This window comes from Sus scrofa, chromosome 3 (assembly GCF_000003025.6).
Source record: "Sus scrofa isolate TJ Tabasco breed Duroc chromosome 3, Sscrofa11.1, whole genome shotgun sequence".
Lineage (NCBI taxonomy): Eukaryota > Metazoa > Chordata > Mammalia > Artiodactyla > Suidae > Sus > Sus scrofa.
In genome coordinates, this window is record NC_010445.4 from 12,522,367 (window position 1) to 12,540,436 (window position 18,070).

General features: G+C 47.4%; 2 long non-coding RNA genes across 4 annotated transcripts in view; one reads left to right on the forward strand and one right to left on the reverse strand.

Annotated features, from left to right (window-relative positions):
- The window catches only part of LOC102157744, a 313,512-nt gene extending 305,123 nt beyond the window's left edge, over positions 1–8,389 (forward strand). The window contains exons 7-9 of the long non-coding RNA XR_002342332.1: positions 1,403–3,036; positions 4,893–5,079; positions 5,326–8,389. This is a non-coding gene — a long non-coding RNA (uncharacterized LOC102157744). The remainder of the gene's footprint in view (positions 1–1,402; positions 3,037–4,892; positions 5,080–5,325) is intronic.
- Positions 1–18,070, reverse strand: part of LOC102157493 — a 92,042-nt gene that overhangs the window by 25,140 nt on the left and 48,832 nt on the right. The gene's annotated exons all lie outside the window — the stretch shown is intronic.

The window sequence follows — 18,070 nt, forward strand, 5'->3', positions numbered from 1 at the left end:
GCATCCTGGGTCGGGGAGACAGGAGCAGAGGTGGGGAGATGTGAATGCAGAGGACCTGCGGGGAGGTTGGAAGGGGACTTATGGCTGCTGGAGAAACTGGGTGGCATCACTTCAGTTCCACCACTGACGCTAGGCCACCCTGAGTGCATCTTGGAGCCACCTGCGATGGGGAGCCACCGGTGACCGACACACCCACCGGGCTACACCTGCTGGATCCTTCTAGCACTGGCAGTTGAGGTCTTCCTGCCGTATGGAGCAGCATCCTTATGAGCAGTCTCTGCTTCAAACTGTACCAGCCCATGTTGAATTCACCCTCTTTAACTGTTTTACCTTTTTTTTTTTTTTTTTTTTTGTCTTTTTGCTATTTCTTGGGCCGCTCCCGCGGCATATGGAGGTTCCCAGGCTAGGGGTCCAATTGGAGCTGTAGCCACCAGCCTACGCCAGAGCCACAGCAACGCGGGATCCGAGCCGCGTCTGCAACCTACGCCACAGGTCATGGCAACGACGGATCATCAACCCACTGAGCAAGCGCAGGGACCGAACCCGCAACCTCATGGTTCCTAGTCGGATTCGTTAACCATTGCGCCACGACGGGAACTCCTTCTTTTTTTTTAAAACTCACAAACCTACTCCCACCCAATCTCTGTGGGGTTAGTAAGTTTGCTGCATACTTGTACTCATGAGGAAAAGTCTCATCCTGTACGACACAGGATTTTAACAGTTTCCTGGCTCTGTGCAGCAAGAGCAAAGCCAAATCTCTCCTGGTCTCATGTTGGAACAATTTTACCTCTTTTCCTGAAGTCTGAGAGCCAGGCTACACCCCTTGCCCTTTTGCAGGGGTCCAACTTTTACCCACGGTACGCTTATCAAAATATTGCTTCTATTTAAAAACAAGATCCTTCCTAAGCTACACTGTGGTAACCAAAAGTTTCTCTGTATCTTTATATGTGAAAAGATGATTTGGCAGTTCCCATTGTGGCTCAGGCGTGTTACAAACCCACCTGGTATTCATGAGGATGTGGGTTCAATCCCTGGCCTTGTTCAGTGGGTTAAGGATCCGGCACTGGCGTGCACTGTGGTGTATGTTGCAGACGTGGCTCAGATCCTGTGTGGCTGTGTCTATGGCTATGGTGAAGGCCAGCAGCTGCAGCTCCGACTGGACCCCTAGCCTGGGAACTTCCATATGCTGTGGCTGTGGCCCTAAAAAGAGAGAGAGAAAAAAAGATGATGTGTAATCTATGTGTTCTCAGACACAACTTCCAGACTGTGGCATAATGGACTCTGGAAGGGGACCAGCAGAGATAAGCTGTGTTCCTGGAGGTGGCCGAGACGGAGGTGGAAAGATGACTGGAAGCAACGTGAGCTGGGATCGCCATTATTATTATTATTGTTATTATTTCAGTATAATCCTGTTTAAAGAACCACCACAGGAAGCCCAATTCTGACTTAACCAGAAAACTGAACACAGAGAGCAGACCACAGTCCTACGGCTCTTAGGAAGAGAGAGACATCTGCTGTCCAAGATTAAGGTATTTGCTCTTGGACCCCTATGGGTTATTTATGGCTCCTGGAACAAACTGTCACACACTTAGTGAGTTAAGTTAACACACATGGATTGTCTTCATTTCTGGAGGTCAGAAGTCCAGAATGGACCTCATGGGGTTAAGATCAAGGGTGGGTAGGGCTGTGTTCCTGGTGGAGGCTGGAGAGAAGAAGTGTCTGTGTTCTTGCCTTTTCCAGCTTCTAGAAGCTGTCCATGCTTATTGGCTTGTGACCTCTTCCTCCCGTCTTTAAACTCACCCGTGGCCAGCAGGGTCTTCATCGCATCTCATCACTCTGCTACTGACTCTTCTGCCTCCCTCTTCTATATCTAAGGGCCATTAGGACCACGTGGGGCCTCCTTGGGTAATTCAGGAAAATCTCCCCATCTCAAGGCCGGCTCATTAGCAACCTTAACTTCCCTCTGCCATGTAACGGAACATGGAAGAGATTCACAGGTTTCAGGGATTGGAGTTGTACATATTTGAGCAGGAAGTGGGGGAGATTATGTGCTCTGACACATCCTGTGAAATAAGCTTCCCACTGCTCCAGAGCTGCACTGTCCAATATGGGAGCCACCAGCAGCAGTGACCACTGAATCCTAGAAATGGGACTAGTCCATACTGACATGTCCTGTTAATACAAAATACACCCTGGATTTTGGAGACTTCGGGTTACATAATGTGGAGTTCCCATTGTGCAGCAGCAGAAATGAACCTCACTAGTATCCATGAGGATGTGGGTTTGATCCTGCATTGCTGTGGCGTAGGCTGGCAGCTATAGCTCTGATTTGACCTCTAGCTTGGGAACTTCCATAGGCCTCGGGTGAGTCCCTAAAAATCAAAAGACATAAGGAATGTGTGTATCTTAATGATTTTTGAAAATCTGGTTACAAATTTACTGGAAATGATAGTATTTTAGATATACTGGTTTCAAAACATATATCATTAAAGCTAATTTCCCCCCTTTTCAAGTTTTTTGTTAACGAGGCTACTAGAAAACTTTCTATCACACATGCTGTGGCTCCCCTTTCATTTCTAGTGGACGGCACTGCTCCAAGCTAGCAGGGCAATCTGTGGCATCCACGCTTTGAGTAGACAGTAGTTTCAGGAGTGAGGGGATCCTCAGCTTACAGCAGGGGGCGCTGTGAGGAACAGCTACTCTGGAGATGCCAGGTTGAGTAGAGGAAGGAACTCAGCACTTAGGAGCCAGGCAGAGCCTGCTGGGACGTCCCAGCCTCATGTGTGTGTCTGTGAGACAGAACTTGTTTTTCAAACTTGACTTGTTTCACAGGAGACGCCTATGCCAATGCCAGAAAAACTAGAACCATCCCTGCTTACTCCTCAGACCTCTACAAAGGCTTTGCTTTTTCAAAGTCAAGATAATCCATCCTGCAAGCCATCTGCCATGGAGGACACCAGGTCACTCACCCCTCTACCACACAGCCGATGACAGCCAGTGTTCGTCACAACAGGTCCCAGTGGGAACATCCTAAAGGTCGTTTCTGCCTTTTCACATCTGTTTTGCCTTGACCACTGCCCAGCCCAGCCAGGGAGATTTTGGCCTGCCTCAGTCTGGCGTTCATTGCCATTCAGCTCTAGTCACGCTGTTTTCAGCAAACATTTGCGTGAACCCGAAACCTCGGGCCACGTTTGCTGGGTCTTCCTTCAAGCATATGACCCAGCTCTTGTCTGGAAATCTGCTTCTAATTTTTAGTCAACCCCACCTGCCTCAGGTCTGTGCCCAACCCTTTCAGCAGATCTCTGTTCTGTTCCAGGCCGCCCCCGAATGGCTGCTGACATGTCCCTGGGGACCCACTGGGGGCTAATGTGGCTTAATCTGCAGGTCACCCAACCCAAGACTTGGGCAAATGTGTAGTCTCGAAAGGCAAGTCACCTCCCCATGGTTGGCATGCCGAGCCCAAAACCTTACAGCTGATCCCCCTTAGCACAAATCAGTGTGACAGGCTGGTCTGACTGCTCGCATGGCGCCCCTTCCAAGCCTTGTCCTGAAAACCTGGCTGGCTTCAGATCAACTGGCTAATTACTTGTGCTGTAATGATCAACCTGCCTAATTTATCACTTCTTTGAACATTTAATTAGCCAGCAGTGCAAGACAATTAGGTTCTGAATTAGGATAAATTAAACTGCTAGCTTAGCAGCTCTGAGGACATGGAAACTATAACCAATTACATCTACAAAAGATTTGACAGAACCGTCAAAGAGCAAGTGCGTGACAGGAACGAGCAGCCTGATGGGCCAAATGTTCTGGCGACTCCAGTGGGGTTCGTTGTTTTAGCCTAGAAAACAGAGCAGGGAGGCGTCTACCTTAAAACAACAAAACATGCGCCTGCGCAGGGCTGGGGGTCTCTACCCTCAGCTGGAAAATGCTTGGAGGGTTTATGACAATTGACTATATTTCATTCCTTCCTCCCTTCCTTCTTTGTATGGTGATGGATGGTAAGTAAATCCTACTAATATTATTTTTTTCTTTTTTTAGGGCTGCACCTGTGGCACATGGAAGTTCCCAGGCTAGTGGTCAAATTGGAGCTGCAGCTGACGCCGAGCTACAGCCACAGAAATGTGGGATTTGAGCCACTTCTGCCACCTATGCTGAAGCTTGTGGCAATGCCGGATCCTTAACCTACTGAGTAAGGCCAGGGATTGAACTCACATCCTCATGGATACTAGTCACGTTCTTAATCCGCTGAGACACAATGGGAACTCCCTCTATTATTATTTTAAAAGATCGGGAGTTCCCGTCGTGGCACAGTGGTTAACAAATCCGACTAGGAACCATGAGGTTGCGGGTTCGATCCCTGCCCTTGCTCAGTGGGTTAACGATCCAGCGTTGCCGTGAGCTGTGGTGTAGGTCGCAGATGTGGCTCGGATCCCGCGCTGCTGTGGCTCTGGCGTAGGCTGGCAGCTACAGCTCCAATTAGACCCCTATTCTGGGAACCTCCATGTGCCGCAGGAGTGGCCCAAGAAATGGCAGAAAGACAAAAAAAAAAAAGATCAACTTGAATGAGAAATTTGCATAGTCGCATGACCAATGGTCACACACATAGGGACATTGTTTTTCTAGCCCCCAAATTATGCATGGTACCCCAATATAGGTATACATGGTATAAGCCTATGGCAGAAAGAAAGTCATTTCTCATCCAACTGTTTAAGCCTAGTTTCTCTTGAATAGTCACACCAAGATGTTGTGAATATATTCTTATGGCTAAAGCGATATAATAGAAGACCCCAAACCATGGTGATTTAGCTTTTCAATGGGTTATGATTTTGCCTTTTAATTGCCAATTTGGACTTTTACCTTTTTTTTTTTTTTTTTTAAATAACTCTCCACAGGTGTTTGTAAGCTGTTTGCACAGCCTGGGAAGACATGAGGCTGGGCACCGGCTGGGGAAGGCTTGGGACAGCAGCCCTCCTGGCCTGAAGTTAAACTTTGGCTATGAGGAGATGAGACTGGCAGGTGCACAGGGAGTTCCCCCTCCAGACGGGGTGGCGAGGACCCAAGAGAAGAGAGGAGAGAAAGGTGGGAGGGTAGGAATATCTGGGCCTTATCTTCTTCCTAAGAAGTGGGGGGGACCTGGGATTTTCTGAGATTTTTCAAGGATATGGAGGACCCTGGAGGCTTGGGATGCAAACTGTCATAAGCCAGGCTTTCAGCTTCCTGTGACTCGCTCTGTTCCCTGTTCATGATTTAACATCCTTTGTAAAGCCTTGTACGCATGGTTCAGCTGACTTACAGCTTGGGAGGTTTTGTGTATGTGTGTTGCAGGGGTCGGAATTTGTTTTCCAAGAGTTCCCAGAACCTCACTTTTCCAGCATGCCATCAGTGGTACCAGACAAGAGATTCACAAGGAAAAAGAAAATTTCAACAGAGCAACAACTGTCAAGTTTCCAGGGCAATCTCCACCTTCATAGCCTTTGCTATCATGCAGAACCCGTGCCCAGAAACCTGGCCTTGACTGTGACCACAGCATACACCAAAGGCACACAGGCACGTTGCCGTCAGGGAAATGAAGACAGTGCAGTGTGGGGAGGTGTGCGTGATTGAAGGCAGCTTCCCACAGCTGTGAGCCAGGTAACAAGCTCAGTGAAGGCGTTGTCACGCTTTCAAACGCCTGAAAAGAGGAGCAAAGAGACAACAGAGGAAGATGTTTTTGGTGTGATCAAAGGGCAGTCGGATCACCCCAGGGAGGGAAGTGGTTGGCGTGCCGTGCATGTGTGGAGGGAAGTGACAGGTGCAAATACAGGAGGGCACCACACATTTCCTTACCACCCAGAAACCCATTAAGCAGGAGGCAGCTGGCCAGGGAGTCAGAGGGCTGAATAGCCCACTGACCTCCAAAAATTAGCCTCCTTCCATTTCCAACTCTTAAGGTTCTATTTGCTTGGCTTAGTTTATATCTAGGGAATCTCCAAGACTCTTTCAAGAAGAGACTTTTGCATCCCTGTTATCTAGAAAAAGGGTGATGTTTTCTGTCCACTCTCCCTGAAATGCCATCTCAGACATTAAGTTAACTGTAGCAAAGGAACTTTCTAAATCCTTATCAAAGGACTATGGTCACCTGAATGAAACTGTCTGGGCATTCAGGAGCAAATGACACATGTAGTCTTCGGAAATTGTTTTGCAAGGAATACAGGTTTATATTAAAGCTCTGAAGCAAGTACAATAAACGCTCCACATCATCTTAGAGAATGCTTGCAAGGATGCATTTCATTGACATATTTAGAGCAAATTAGTCTATTTGACATTGTTTCTCCAAATTGCATCATATCATTGCTTCATTAAGAATGCTCCAATTAAGGGAAAGAAAGAAGTTTCTGTAGGGTAGCTATCTGTACACATTAGTCTGAGGCTTTCAAATTAGAGACCAAATCACAGGTCCCCGTTACCATGAGAACCAGAGTGTTTCTCCGGCTGTTAAAATTATTAACTCGAAGAACATGCATCTTCTTAAACTCTGCCTGTTATTTATCTACTGTTCCATGGGCTTGACTGTGCCTAGAGTGAACTCTATTAATCATCAGCTGAAAAAAAGTGCACGGGCTGCAGGAGAGAGCAGCCGTGCCTTTCTTCCTGTCGAGAGCGGCAAGCAATGGCAATCCATTTCCCCATGTTGCTCCATCTCTCTTGGAGGATAGAAGCGAGGGACTGAGAAGCCCTGGAGTGAAGACAGGCTGGAGAAGCCCGAGATGATGCCCAGAGATGAGCAAGACCAGCTGGCAGTGGCGTTCACACGGTGTGCCACTGCAGGGACAGGCGACACTGATGAGTGACCAGAGGCCTCTGTCCACTTGCCAGATGACCCTGAGCTCCGGTCCAACTCCCCATCTAAAAGTGAAGCCTCGTCACAGTGAAGGCCTAGTCACTTACACTGCAGAGAATGCACCCACTTCATCTCCCACGCAGTGTGCACCGTATCTCCGTTTTACAGAGAAAGAAACCAAGGCTTAGAAAAATTCTACAACCTGCTCAAGAAGTCAAGCCAGCACATGGAGAAACCAGGGCCTCCAAGTGAGATCTTCTGTCTCTAAAATCCCATGCTTCCCACACCAAAACTTGCACACAGAGCGCAAGTTTTATTTGTCATTGCCAAAACTTGGAGGCAACCAAGGTGTCCTTCAGTAGGGGAAGGGATGGATACACTGTGGTCCATCCTGACAATGGAATGTAATTCAGTGCTAAAAAGAAACGAGCCGTCCAGCAAGCCATCAAGAGGCATGGGGGTGGGGGGGGACCTTAAATACACGCTGCTAAGAAGCCAGTCTGAAAAGGCTACACGCTATATAATTCCAGCTAAATGACAAAACAATGGAATCAGTAAAAAGATCAGTGGTTGCCAGGCATTTGCAGAGACTTAGGGGTGAACAGGCAGAGTACAGAGAATTTTTAGACCAGTGAATAGACCCTATGTGATGCCATAATGGCAGATACACGTTATTAGACATTTTTCTAAATCCACAGAACCTACAATTCTGAAAAGCAACTCTAATGTAAACTACGGACTTTGGGTGATTACAATGTGTCAAGGTAGGTCCACCGATTGTCACAAAGGTACCCCTCTGATGGGAGATGTTGACACAGGGGGAGGCTGTTCATGGGTGGAAACAAGGGGGTGTATGGGAAATCACTGTACCTTCCCCTCAATTTTGCTATGAACCTGAAACTGCTCTAAAAAAAATACAGACTTAAAAAAAAATATGCCATGTGCCTTCCTTGTTATCACCCTGCCAAAGAATGAAGGCTATTGCCATTTAAGGAGATGCAAGAAGATGCACACATGCTGTGATGAGAAGGAGCAGGAGAAATCAAGGCGTCAGAAGTGGGGCGGCGGGGCTGCTCTGCAGGAAGCAGGGTCCGAAGAGGTGTGGGACGGGGCACAGAGTCTCCTCATCAAAGGCCCTGGCTGGGCTTCCACCCTCTGGCTCAGCTTGGTTATGGTCATTCGTTTCTTAAGTCTCACAGCGGCTAGTAATACACTCTGCCTGGAACTGACTTGTCCTCTTAAGCAATTTGTTTATTCAGGTGTCACATGGGGAGGGAGAAGGGTACCCATCACTCTTGTGCACTGTGATGTGGTCTCATAAAGCAAACACACCATGCTCCCAGATCAAAGCAGAACCTCACCAGCATCCCAGCGGTCCCGAGGTAACTTCTCTCCATCACTACTTTTGCTCTGGTTCCCAATACCATACATTAGTTTTGTCTGTTTGTTGAGCTTTTTATAGATGGAACTACACACTGGATGTCCCCTTCCCAGCCTTTTAAAAAAATGAAGTATAGTTGATTTACAGTGTTGGGTTAGTTTCAGGTGTACAGCAAAGTGAATCAGTTACACATGCACATGTATGTATATTCTTTTTCAGATTCTTTTCCAAATAGGTTATTACAAGATATTGAATATAGTTTTCTATGCTATCCAGTACTGTGGTTTACCTATTTTATGTATAGTAGTATGTATCTGTTAATCCCAAACTCCTAATTTATTCCTCCATGCCCCTTCCGCTTAGGTACCATAAGTTTGTTTCTATGTCTGTGGGTCTATTTCTGCTTTGTAAATAAGTTCATTTGTATCATTTTTAAAGATTCCATATAAGTGACATCATATGGTGTTTGTCTTTCTCTGTCTGACTTCACCTGGTGTAATAATCTCTAGGTCCATCCACACTGCTGCAAATGGCATCATTTCATTCCTTTTTGTGGCTGAGGAGCATTCTATCCTACAGTTCTTTTCCTTTTTTTTTTTTTTTTTTTTTGGTCTTTTCTGGGGCTGCACCTGCAGCATATGGAAGTTCCCAGGCTAAGGGTCTAATCGGAGCTGTAGCCTCCGGCCTGCGCCAGAACCACAGCAACGCAGGATCCAAGCCAAGTCTGCAACCTACACCATAGCTCACAGCAACGCCAGATCCTTAACCCACTGAGTGAGGCCAGGGACCGAACCCGCAACCTCATGGTTCCTAGTCGGATTCGTTAACCACTGAGCACACTGGGAACTCCTTTTTTTTTTTTTATTGTACATTTCTTAACCCATGCATCTGTCAATGGACACTTAGCCTTCTTTTTGCCCTGCATTGCACTTGTCAGCGCCAATCATTTTGTGTGTGGCTGTGGTTTATCCGTCTTCTTTGCCTCATGGTACTCCCATGGACAAGTAAACCACCGTATGTCTTCTCTTCTACCATTGTTCTTGCTCTTTTTTTTTGGGGTCTTTTTTGGGGGGCTGCAGCTGCGGTGTATGGAGGTTCCCAGGCCAGGAGCTACAGCTGCTGGCCTATGCCACAGCCACAGCAGGTCTGAGCCACATCTGCGACCTACACAACTCTTGGCAACGCTGGATCCTTAACCCACCAAGCGAGACCAAGGATCAAACCGGAAATCTCATGGTTCCTAATCAGATTCTTTCCACTGCATCATGACAGGAACACCTGTCTTTGCTCTTTGAAGTAGATTCCAGTTTGAGAACTACAATGAATCTTGCCAGGGTAAACTTCTTTTGGGTGTTTTGGGGGGATATGTGTTGCTTTGGGGTATACACCCCGGATCACAGATCATGGGAATTGCTGTGTTCAGTGTCAGTAGTTTAGTAGAAAAGTGCTTCAGGGCTTTTTTATATTTGTGTAAATTAGTGCACATTTGTAATTTTCATAAGTACTTTTGTAAATTATTGTTTCTGTGCGTCATAGGATTTTAAAATGGGACTGTTTTGTGCCTAAGTTTTGGCTAAAGCCCGAAAAGGCAGAAAATGAAACAAGAGGCAACCAACACTTTATATTCCCAGTGAGGTTCTGGACCATTTGGGAATGATGTAGAATTCCAGAGGTGGCCGAAAACAAGTTCCTGGGTCTCTTAGCCCAGGGCACTCATGGGGATCTCATGGGGGGACCTGGGAGAGGTTGCTGCCTGTGGATCCTGCCCCCAGTTCCACGGGGAAGGGTGGGGTGTTTATGGAGAGAGGCTTAGGGAGAAGCATTCTCGGTGTGCTGGAGTGCAGTTTCTCAGTTGGCAGGCAGTAAATGGAAGTGATCATATGGGGTGGGGCAGACACACCTGCTCTGATTCAGGGCAAAGATGTATGTTTTCCCTGGAACAGTGGGAGCCCCTGGGAGGCAGAATCTCAGCGGAAAGAAGCTGGAGAAAGGGGAGTGCTGCTACAGGGGGTGTGACACTACGAAGGGAGTGGCATCAGGAGGGTGGCCAGCCAGGGCGCTGAGGGATGCAGTAACCATCTCCTTCTGAGCAGAGGAGACCAACAGGCAGTACAGCAGCTAATGGGTCCTGCCTATCTCTCTCCTGGTGTCTGGGCAGGAGGACAGGGGCACTTGATGGGAATGGAGAGGAATTCCCCTACTGCCACCCTGTCTTGGCTTCTCCTGCTTTTTCATCCTGAGGCAAGTGCACCGGGGCTGAGAAGAGTTTAACCACACATGCAGTTTGGAGTTTGGACTTGACATCATCTGGCATATGGACTAGTACAATGAAATTACTCTTGAGATTATCTGGGAAATGCCAGCCCTGGAAGAGTGAGGCCCCTGGGATGGCACTGGGGGCTGGGGTCAGGATAGAGGGCAGGGATGTCGAGGCAGACGTGTCAAGATGCTGGGTCCTGGTGAAAAGTCTGGTGTACCCCGAGGTCCTCATTTTCCACGTGGGCACAGGCATACTTCACCACCCAGAGATGGAGGCTCTTACTGGTAGGATTCTTAAGACCCTGGGCTCTCTCCATTTGCCCTGAATGTTCTAGGACTGTAGGAGAGTAAATACAAATGGCTCGATTACAAGTGCCTGGCTCTGCTTAAAAGTCAGGCATCCTCAGGAAATAAACTGTGGGCTGGTTCCTGGAGCTGCATTGAAGAGGGACTTCCAGGGTTTGAACCCTGAACTTGAGAAAGATGAAGAGGCAATAATTCCCAGAGACCCCGGCCCATGGAGATGTGCTCAGAGGTTAAGCTATGCTCAGAGTTAGGACATGAAGTCCTTCTGTCTTTATCCATCTTATGACCAAGCACGGCCAGTACACCAACTGAATAAAATACAGTATGTGGATGGCATGCAACAAATGTTTCCTAAGATGCCTGTTCTTCAAAGGTGTTACTGGATTTTTCATAACTCCTCTGTGCCATTAATCCATTCTCAATCACAAATATTATCATGGGGGAGTGGAGGCTTTCTTATTCTTTGTTCCTTTAAAGAGATGTCCTTAAGGCAGATGAGGAGATACACAGGATTGCCATGCCTTTGCATTCACACTAAAATGCCATTTAGCCAGCGTGCGGGCTGCCAGATAAAACTCTGAAGTACTAGCGGGATGAATTGAAAATTGTCATTCCGTCAAACTTAGTGACAACATTATCTGCAGATCTTAGAAAAATCAGCCCAGAAAAATCCCTGGTTGGTAGTGATCCTCTTAGATAGATTGAAATCTTTCCAGGCTATTCCTCAGGGCTCATCAATCAAGGGCAGTTGTCATGGTGAACAGTCGAATAGATGGTTTCCATTTAATTATCTTCAGTCCTCTAGATATTGAAAGCACTTGGGGACAGCAGGCTCTGCTGGCCATCGTCTCCCCAGCTAAAATAACTATCGCTCCTTCCCCCTTCTTCACCTGAGGCATGCATGCATTCATGCATTCATTCATTCCAATAAGGAAGAACCAAATGCCTGTTATATGCCAGGCAAGTGCTCCTGCCTCTGTGAAAATGTCAGGGGCCGTCCGTGATGTCACACACTTCGAGCTGGACCTGCAGACAAGCAGGAAGCTGCTGAGTCTGTGCTATGTGCGCTCAGAGTGGGGACTGGGGCCTGGGAAGGTAGTTTGGGTACTGGTCAAATGGCTAGAGGCTAGGAGTTGAGTCTGAAAGAGCCAATATCTCAGATGTGGGTCTTGGCAGAGGGAGGAGGTCCTGGTCCAATTCCTTCTGCACTGCTGGGGTTAAAAGGAAAGAGCGACAGCATAAGGACATCAGTCACGGTGGGCAGGGGACTATCTGCCCGTCTGCGATGGACTCTCTGAGAGCCTGCCATGAGGAAATCAACTGGTGAAAGGAAGGGAGCAGAAAAGAACTGACAAGGAGGGAAGAAGGGTCCTGGGACATTTCCTTGGACAGTATTGTGGCTTCTGTATCTCCCGTTCATTCACTGTCAAGGGCATGATACTTCCGAGTAAAACCTTGTCTTTAAAAAAGCAGAGTTAGAAGAGCTCCCTGGTGGCTTAATAGGTTAAAGAGCTGGCATGGCACTGTCACTGCAGTGGCTCAGGGCATAGTGTGTCTCCAATTTGATCCCTGACCTCTGAACTTCTGCATGCTTTTGGTGCAGCCAAAAAAAAAAAAAAAAAAAAAGGCAGAGTTAGGGTGGGGACTGCCCAGACAGTGAGATGTCTGTCCCTCCCTCCATCCAGCTATCCATGCAGTCATTTGTTTACTTCTGAGCATCTACTATGTACCCGTCTTGTAGGGTGAGACACGGGAAGCAAAAAGTTTCTCAAGTGCCTATTTAGCCATAAATATAAGTCATGCTGTGAAGCTCATGATCAGAGCATCCTGGAAGGCTTCCCTGGAGCGGTTGACATTCAGCTTTCCTGACTCCTAGGAAAAGCGCATCTGTAGATGGAGCAGCCACACTGACATAAAGAGACAGAAGCACACAGAAAGAGACGATATACCCAAGGTTTCCCACAAGACGACAGAGGCGGGACAAAAGGAAGGTTTTAAAATTCCAAGTCCAGGGCTCTTTGCTTTGTGCCATGAGATCCCCATCAATTTAGCCGTCTGTGTGAGGGACGTGACCCATGGCCATTCTGGGCTGCTAAATACACCATTATCTAGGAGGCACATTCCTATTTTTTTTTTTTTTTTTTTTACTGTCATGGCTGCTACAGCAACAGATTGACTTCCTAATTATGTTTTGCTTGGGCTAATGTAAAAATTAATTCTCATTCCCTGAACAACCATCAGCTACCGGTGACAGGAGCTAACTGAGGAGAGTACGCAGTAAATTCCTCCTGTCCCAGGACTGTCCACAAGCTGGGCCGGACGCTGTCATCTGTTACTCGCACAGTCTCTGCTGTGCTCTGTGCACGATGCCTTCTTCCTCCTGACCCTGTGACATAGCTCTTCACACTCCCATTTTAAAGTTGAGACAATGAGAGTTCCTGTTGCGGCTCATCGGTTACAAACCCGACTAGTATCCATGAGGACACGGGCTTGATCCCTGGCCTTGCTCAGTGGGTTAAGGATCTGGTGTTGCCATGAGCTGTGGTGTAGGTGGCAGATGCAGCTTGGATCCCGCATTGCTGTGGCTGTGGTGTAGGCCAGCAGCTGCAGCTCTGATATGACCCCAGCCTGAGAACTTCCATATGCCGCGGGTGTGGCCCTAACAAGCAAAACAATTAAAAAGATAAAATAAAAGAATAAAAAATAAAGTTGCGGCAATGGAGGCCCCAGAGCTGAAACAACTTGCTCAGAATTACACGTGAAGTAAGTGGCAAGACAGACTTAAGCCGGGAGGTGGAGCAAGATGACGGAGGAGCAAGAGGCCGCACTCACCTTCTCCCACAAACACATTAAAAAAAACACATTTCCATGTAAAACAACTTGCACAGAACATCTACTGAATGCTGGCAGAAGAACTTAAACCTCCAAAAAGGGCAAGAAACTCTTGACATAACTGGAGAGAACAAAAAGACAGAGAGAGAGAAAAGGAATCAGGACAGGACTGGCATTCCCGAGAGGCAGCTGTGAAGGAGAAAAGGAACCCACCTCCTGGGAAGCCACCTAACCATCGCGGCGATCAGCCGAGACAGACGGACCTCAAAGTCGCAGAGAAAAGCGCAGCAGCTGGACAGAGGAGGGCAGAGTAGAGTGAGAGCCGCACAGACCATCTGAACCACCGGCCCAGACACACAGCCTGAGACGCTCGGGCGGGGGCTGGGCGCTGAGACTCAGGCTGTGGACGGAGGTCAGTCCTGGGGCTGGCTGTGTGGGGACAGCCTGATGGGCTAAGGAGCAGTGCACCATGGGCGGGGGAACAGTATGCCACAGCAGAGGGACCCCAGGAGAAGGTCCAGGCCCGCAGCGAGGGAAGGGGTCCTGGGGGGGAGAGGGGGAGGGGCGGGTGCCATAGGAAACTCCAGCACCGAGGGTGTGCATGCCCGAGGGCGCAGTGGCTCTGGCACAGGCTGCAGATGGCAAGAAGCATCTTGCTTATTTAGAGGAGACTGGGCACTTCTCGTGCACACTGCCGGTGGCCAGGCACCAAGGGCATCAGGGAGCTAAGTGCGATGTGGTGCCTCTTGCATGATCTACAGGCAGCAGGGACAGACCATGGCAGTCCTCTCAGAGTCCAGAGGGAGGCATGGCCTGCCACCACTGGGGGCCTATGGGTGGGTCCATCTGCACCTCCAGTCACTTCAGGGGTTGGCAAAAAAAAAAAAAAAAAAAAAAAAAAAAAAGAGGCACTGCAACCAAGCACCGTATGCTGTTGTTCTCACTCCCCTGGGAACACACCTACCCTGCAGCTGCCACTGCCAAACGCTCTGGGCGATGCCCAGACACTTGGTCACTGTCCCTTCCCAAGACCCTACTAGGAGCAGCTGGTGCAGCACCTCCTGCCTGGGCTAAGTGGGATAGGGGCTTCTTGCATGGTCTGCAAGTGGCGGGATTATCTGACTCTAGAGGTGGGTGTGGCCCACCGCCACTGGGGATCCCTGAACAAGAACCACCTGCAGCCCCAACCACCTCAGAAGGCACCACAAAGGAGGACACAGCTACGAACACCACCTGTTGTTGCTCTCGCTCCCCTGGGAGCAACCCGCCCAGCTGCTGCCACTGCTAAATGCTCTGGGCAATGCCCAGACGCTTGATCACTGTCCCTTCCCAGGAACCTGCAATGAGGAGCAGCTGGTGCAGCACCTCCTCTGGGGGCTAAGCAGGATGAGGTGCTTCTTGCATGGTCTACAGGAGGCAGGAGCAAACCACTGTAGTTATGTCTGGCTCCAGAGGTGGGAGTGGCTCGCCACCACTAGGGGTCCATGAACAGGCACCACTTGCAGCCCCAGTCACCTTAAGGGCACCACAGAGGAGGGTGTTGTGACTGAACACCACCTGTTGGCGCTCTCACACCCTTGGCACACACTGGCCCTGCTGCTGCCACGGCTGAATGCTCTGGGCAGTACCCACATGCCCGATCTCTGTCACTTTTCAAGATCCTACAACTCGGAGCAGCCTGTGCAGCACCTCCAATGTGGGCTAAGTAAAACGGGGTGCTTCATACATGGTCTACAGGTGGCGGGGCAAACCACTGCAGTTATGACGGACTCCAGAGGTAGGCATGGCCCGCTACCACTAGGCGACCCTCCACAGGCACCACCTGTGGTTCCAATTGCCTCAGAGGAGGGCAGTGCAATTGAACACTAGCTGTTGTTGCTCTCATTCTCCTGGGGTCTCAAGCATCCTGCTGCTGCCAAATGCTCTGGGCACCTTGTATATCTGCCTAGAGCTCATGACCACTTCCCAGGGCCCTGCAACTAGGAGTAGCCTGTACCACCTTCCTGCAGGTTCTTGCTGCTGTTGAGAGCCCAACGACCAGGCACTGACTGCTGGCCCTACCCACTGCCTCCTTCTCCGTGAAGACACACTGAGCATCCTGGGGATAACAGCCTGCTCACACCAAAGAAAGAGACAGCAAATATTCAAATTCCCACAGCAAAAATAAATAGCAACTGCCCCCCCCAAAAAAAATTACAAAGGGGTGCTCTTGCACAGAAGTAGCCTTACAAGACTATAGTTTGGCCTCCCTAAACTCACAGAAAAAAACATAAGCAAGACGAAGAAGCTCAGAAACCAATCCCAGTTAAAGGAACAGGAGAATTCACCTAAAGCAGTCACAATGAAACAGACCTCTGCAGTCTGACAGACATTGAGTTCAAAAGGGAGAGAGTGAAAACACTGAAGGAATTAAGGCTGAATATCAAGGAATTAAGAGAGGATATGAACAGTAATGCAGATTTCTTTTTTCTTTTTTTTTTTTTTGTCTTTTGTCCTTTTAGGGCCACACCCACAGCACATGGAGGTTCCCAGGCTAGGGGTCTAATCAGAGCTGTTGCTGCTGGCCTTTGCCAGAGCCACAGCAATGCCAGGTCCGAGCCATATCTGTGACCTATACCACAGCTCATGGCAACGCCAGATCCTTAACCCACTGAGCAAAGTCAGGGATAGAACCCACAACCTCATGGTATTTTTTTTTTTTTTTTTGGTCTCAGATTCCTTTAGGAAGGAACTAGAAAATATAGGAAGAGCCAAGAAAAATTAGAAAATTCATTTGCAGAGATGCAAACTGAACTAAAGGCACTAAAAGCAGCATGAATACTGCAGAGGAACGAATCAGTGACTTGGAAGATGGAGTAATGGAAATCACCCAATCAGGACAGCAGACAGAAAACCAAATGAAAAAACATGAAAGCAATATGAGATCTATGGGATAATATAATGCGGGCCAATCTATGCATGATAGGAATTCCAGAAAGAGAATACAAAGAAAAGAGGGTTGAAATATATTTGAAGAAATTATGTCTAAAAACATTCCAAATATAAAGGAAACTGATATCAAGATATAGGAAGAAGGGGTTCCCGTCACGGCTCAGTGTTTAACAGATCCGACTAGGAATGATGAGGTTGTAGCTTCGATCTCTGGCCTTGCTCAGTGGGTTAAGGATCTGGCGTTGCTGTGAGCTGTGGTGTAGGTTGCAGACGCTACTCAGATCCCGTGTTAGTGTGGCTCTGGCGTAGGCCGGCTACAGCTCCGATTAGACCCCTAGCCTGGGAACCTCCATATGCCATAGGTGCAGCCCTAGAAAAGACAAAAAAAAAAAAAAAAAAAAAAAAAGACAAGATACAGGAAGAAGGGAGAGCCCCAAACAAGTTGAACCAAAATAGCACCACACAAAGACATATTATAATAAAAATGGTAAAAGTTAAAGACAAAGACAGGATTTTAAAGGCAGCAAGAGAAAAGCAAAGCGTTAATTATAAGGGAACCCCCATAAGGCTATCAGCTGATTTCTCTACAGAAACACTACAGGCCAGAGGGAGTGGCAAGATATATTTAAAGAGCTGAAAGGAAAAAATGTGCAACCTAGAATAGTCTGTCCAGCAAGAATATCACCTAAACTAGAAGGGGGAATAAAGAATTTCTCCAACAAACAAAACTAAAAGAGTATAGCAATAGTAAACCCATTCTAAAAGAAATACTGAAAGGGCTGCTCTAAACTAAAAAAAAAAAAGTAAGAAGAAATAGGATGGAGGAAACCACAATTCGAAAGCAGTCCCTTAAATAAGCCAGCATAGAGATCTAAACATGAAGATGTTAAAAAAAAAAAAAAAAAAAAAAAAAAAAAGACTTCAAAATCATACAATGTGGGGAAGGAAAGTAAGAAAATATGGATCTTTTTTTTAAATTTTAATGATGTGTTTGAGCCTATATGACTATCAGGCTAAAGCTAGCAGATATAGGAAGGGGTTAACATACTTAAAAAACAGGGCAACAACAAATCAAAACCAAACATTACATTCACGAAAACTGAAAAGTACTCAATCATAAAATAAATGGAAATCATCCAACCAAAAAAAGAAAGGAAGAAAAGAGAAACACAGAATCAACTGGAAAACAAAGTTTAAAATGGCAATAAATACATATCTATCAATAATGACCTTAAATGTCAATGGACTGAATGCTCCAATCAAAAGACACAGAGTGGCAGATGGGATAAAAAAGCAAAAACCTTCAATCTCCTGTCTACAGGACTCACCTTAGGGCAAAGGACACATATAGATTGAAAGTGAGGCTGGGAAAAGATACTTAACGCCAATGGACAAGACAGGAAAGCAGGAATTGCAATACTCATATCAGACAAAATAGACTTTAAAATTAGGCCACAAAGAAAGACAAAGAAGGACACTATTTAATGGTTAAATGATACATTCAAGAAGAAGATATTACAATCATCAATATATATGCCCCT